At 40.0% G+C, this 4,596-nt stretch overlaps 1 pseudogene; it reads right to left on the bottom strand.

Moving 5' to 3' along the window:
- Positions 1-100, bottom strand: LOC127098998 (uncharacterized; annotated as a pseudogene).
- Positions 101-4,596: the final 4,496 nt, after the last annotated feature.

A 4,596-nucleotide genomic window follows, 5' to 3' on the forward strand; every position in this document is an offset into this window, starting at 1 on the left:
GAGCCCAGATAAACGGATTTAAACAGAAAGACAACGAGTCTCTTTTCGAAGCATGGGAAAGATACAAAGACATGATGAGACTTTGCCCACACCATGGTTTGGAAGACTGGTTAGTAATTCACACATTTTATAATGGTCTCTTATACAATACAAGGTTGACAATAGACGCCGCCGCAGGTGGTGCACTAATGAACAAACCTTATGCTGATGCTTACCAGCTTATCGAGAGCATGGCCCAAAACCACTATCAGTGGGGAACCGAGCGAACAACAGTGGAAAAACCTCAACCGAAAACTGGCATGTACGAGATAAGTAACCTTGATCACGTCAATGCAAAAGTGGATGCTTTGGTCCAGAAAATTGAAAGTTTAAACGTATCACCACCAACCGCCGTGGTTGCTATAACTCAGAATTGCGAGGTCTGTGGAATCCAAGGCCACACTCCTGCGGAATGTCAACTCTTGACTGGAATCCAAACAGAGCAAGTAAACTATGCTCAAGGAAGCCCCTATTCGAATACCTATAACCCAAATTGGAAGAACCATCCAAACTTTTCATATAAGAGTAATAATGCTTTATACGCACCTGGACAGTCTCCGAATCAAACCCCATCTATACCTCCGGGATATCAGAAACCAAATCCTAACAATAATACCCCTAGAAAATCCAACTTGGAAGTTGTAACACCCCGATTAAAATAAGAGAATTATTTAATTGAGTTAATAGTATTTTATTAATTTAATTAAATAAAGTTGAATTATTGGATTATTATTATTATTATTATTATAGATATTATTTATTTTAATAATAATTAAATAAATAATATAATTGGAATATGAAGAGTGGAAGGGTAAAAGTGGAATTGGGTAAAAGAGGCCAAAGGAGATAACTGAAGGTTTTCATTTTCACGTATTTTGCCTCAGAGTCAGAAAAGGGAGAAGCGCTGAAGAGAAAGAGAAGGAAGAGGAAAAGACCAAAGATTGCTCAGAGCTTCCTTCAATCCAAAGAGGTAAGGGGTCTGAACCTTATTAAACGATAATATGCGAGCAATTACATGATATAGGATTGGGTTGTTGATAAATTTGGGGAATTTAGGGAGATTGGGAAAGTTGTGGTTTTTGAGGGAAATTGTCCGATCTGTGAGTATGGTGGCGTTGTATACATTGTAATCGAAGTATGTTGTGTATGTATGATTGTTAAATGTTGATATTGGGTTGTAGGCTTAGAAGCCGCGCGTCCACTGTTTCTGCGCTTAAAATCTTGTTTATGCACATAACAGCCAAATGACGTTCGCCATTATGCCTTTGGCGCTCGCCATTTGGGCCTTTTTCCAGAATAAGAGCGTTTAACGCTAAATGGCGTTCACCATTAGCCTAACGGCGTTCGCCATATCAGTTTGACAGACAGTTTTCAGAATAAGAGCGTTTAACGCTAATGGCGTTCACCATTAGCCTAACGGCGTTCGCCATATCAGTTTGACAGACAGTTTTCAGAATAAGAGCGTTTAACGCTAATGGCGTTCACCATTAGCCTAACGGCGTTCGCCATATCAGTTTGACAGACAGTTTTCAGAATAAGAGCGTTTAACGCTAAATGGCGTTCACCATTAGCCTAACGGCGTTCGCCATATCAGTTTGACAGACAGTTTTCAGAATAAGAGCGTTTAACGCTAAATGGCGTTCACCATTAGCCTAACGGCGTTCGCCATATCAGTTTGACAGACAGTTTTCAGAATAAGAGCGTTTAACGCTAATGGCGTTCACCATTAGCCTAACGGCGTTCGCCATATCAGTTTGACAGACAGTTTTCAGAATAAGAGCGTTTAACGCTAATGGCGTTCACCATTAGCCTAACGGCGTTCGCCATATCAGTTTGACGGACAGCTTTCGCGTTTTAAACTCCCAGATGTGATATCGTTGTAATGTTGTTGTTGTTTTGTTGAGTTGTATGTCATGCTATTAATGATGATGATAACATGACTATATGATGTTGTTGTTGCTATGTTGATTCTGATGCATGTTTGATGTGCATGCATTCATGAAAGGCCGATGCCTAGTGATGAACGGACTGAGTTCCAATGATGTTGTTGACTCCGGGCTTGTTGAGAGGCTTGGTTCCTTATGGGGAACTCGGATTCTATGGTGGTGAATCTGGGAGTAGTGATCCTGTAGTGGTCACAAAATGGGTATACCGAGTCGTGTTGAGTCATGCATGGGTGTGTGCATTGCAATTGATGTGTTGTTTTGTTGATATTCATGAGTTTGTTGATTATAATGATGATTGTGATGATCCGTGTTGACATATGTGCAAATTATTCATATTATATTCTGTCGTTATATTATTGCTTAATAATGTAATTCTCACCCCTTCTGCATGTGTTTATGTTCATCTATGATGAGCAATGTGCAGATAATGAGGAGTAGCTTTTGTTGAGGTGAAGAATAAGTGTAGAGTTATTCTACAGAGTCGAGTCAATGCTCTGGTCATGTGACACCGGGGTTATGGGATTCAATAGAGATTATATTATTATTTAAGTTGTGTATGAAGACTAAATTATTGATATGTTTTGTTGAAACATTTTTATAAATCGTTAATTGTGTTGTTGTCCGCTGCGAAGTTTTATTAAAATAAATGAAATATTTTTATGTTGTAAAGTGATGAGTGTTAAGTTGAATGAAATGTAAACTCTTCTACATGTTGTACTCTGATAAATTCTTTAAATATGTCGTTTGGGTAGAAGGGTGTTACATTAGTGGTATCAGAGCATAGTCAGTCCAGTCGAGTCATAATGTGATGTTTTCCCTGTTGGTCGATTAGTGTAAATGACACTGTCGATATTTAACGGTGGTGGTACTCATTCGTTTATTTCGTATGAGTGTGCGACCAGGATTGGTGTGATTATGTCGTCCCTAGGCGGAAGTATGGTGATAGATACTCCTGCTAATGGTTCTGTGAAGACTTCTGTTGTCTGTCGAGGTTGTCATTTGACGATCTTTGAGAGAGAGTTCGTGATTGATTTGGTGTGCTTACCCTTGCACCAAATTGATATTATTCTGGGAATGAATTGGCTAGAATTCTATGGCGTGTTTATCAACTACTATAGGAAGACGGTGCGGTTTTCTGAAGTTGGTGAGAATGATGAGGCAAGATTTCTATCTGCTAGGCAGGTGGGGGATTTTGTGAAAGAGGAAGCTCAGATATTCGCTTTATTTGCGTCTCTGCAAGCGGATAAGAAAGTAGTGAGTGTAGATTTGCCTGTTGTCTGTGAATTTCAGGATGTGTTTCCGGAGGATGTAAGTGATTTACCTCCAGAACGTGAAGTCGAATTTGCCATTGACTTAGTACCAGGTACGAGTCCAGTGTCGATGTCTCCTTATAGAATGTCGGCAACTGAATTAGTTGAACTGAAGAAGCAACTTGAAGAATTGCTTGAGAAGAAGTTTGTGCGTCCAAGTGTTTCTCCTTGAGGTGCACCAGTATTGTTAGTGAAGAAGAAAGAAGGTACGATGAGGTTGTGTGTCGATTATCGGCAGTTGAATAAGGTGACTATCAAGAATCGGTATCCATTGCCGAGGATTGATGATTTGATGGACCAGTTGGTTGGAGCTCATGTTTTCAGTAAGATTGATTTGCGATCGGGTTATCATCAGATCCGAGTGAAGTCAGATGATATTGCGAAGACTGCTTTCCGTACGAGGTATGGTCATTATGAATACACTGTGATGCCGTTCGGTGTATCTAATGCTCCAGGTGTGTTTATGGAATATATGAATCGTATATTCCATCCGTACCTTGATGATTTTGTTGTGGTGTTCATAGATGATATATTGATATATTCTAAGACGGAAGAAGAGCATGCAGGACATCTGAGAATTGTTTTGCAGGTGTTAAGAGAAAAGAAATTATATGCAAAGTTATCTAAATGTGAGTTCTGGTTGAAGGAAGTGAGTTTCCTTGGCCATGTGATTTCGAGTGGTGGGATCTCTGTTGATCCTGCTAAAGTTGATGCTGTATTACAGTGGGAGACTCCGAAGTCTGCTACTGAGATACGCAGTTTTCTGGGGTTAGCTGATTATTATCGCAGATTTATTGAAGGCTTCTCTAAGTTGGCATTGCCGTTGACGCAGTTGACTAAGAAGGGTCAAGTGTATGTGTGGGATGCAGCTTGTGAAGCGAGTTTTGTTGAGTTGAAGAGGCGGTTGACCAGTGCTCCAGTGTTGATCTTGCCTAATCCTGGTGAGTCCTTCGTTGTTTATTGTGATGCTTCTTTGATGGGTCTTGGTGGTGTTTTGATGCAGAATGGTAAAGTTGTAGCTTATGCTTCTAGACAGTTGAGAGTTCATGAGAGGAATTATCCTACGCATGATCTAGAGCTTGCAGCTGTTGTATTTGTGTTGAAAATGTGGAGGCATTATCTGTATGGTTCCAGATTCGAAGTGTTCAGTGATCACAAGAGTCTGAAGTATCTGTTTGATCAGAAAGAGTTAAATATGAGGCAGAGAAGGTGGTTAGAATTACTGAAGGATTTTGACTTCGAATTGAGTTATCATCCCGGTAAGGCTAATGTAGTTGCAGATGCGCTGAGTAGAAAGTCTC

The sequence above is a fragment of the Lathyrus oleraceus genome, chromosome 6, assembly GCF_024323335.1.
Source record: "Lathyrus oleraceus cultivar Zhongwan6 chromosome 6, CAAS_Psat_ZW6_1.0, whole genome shotgun sequence".
Taxonomy (NCBI): domain Eukaryota; kingdom Viridiplantae; phylum Streptophyta; class Magnoliopsida; order Fabales; family Fabaceae; genus Lathyrus; species Lathyrus oleraceus.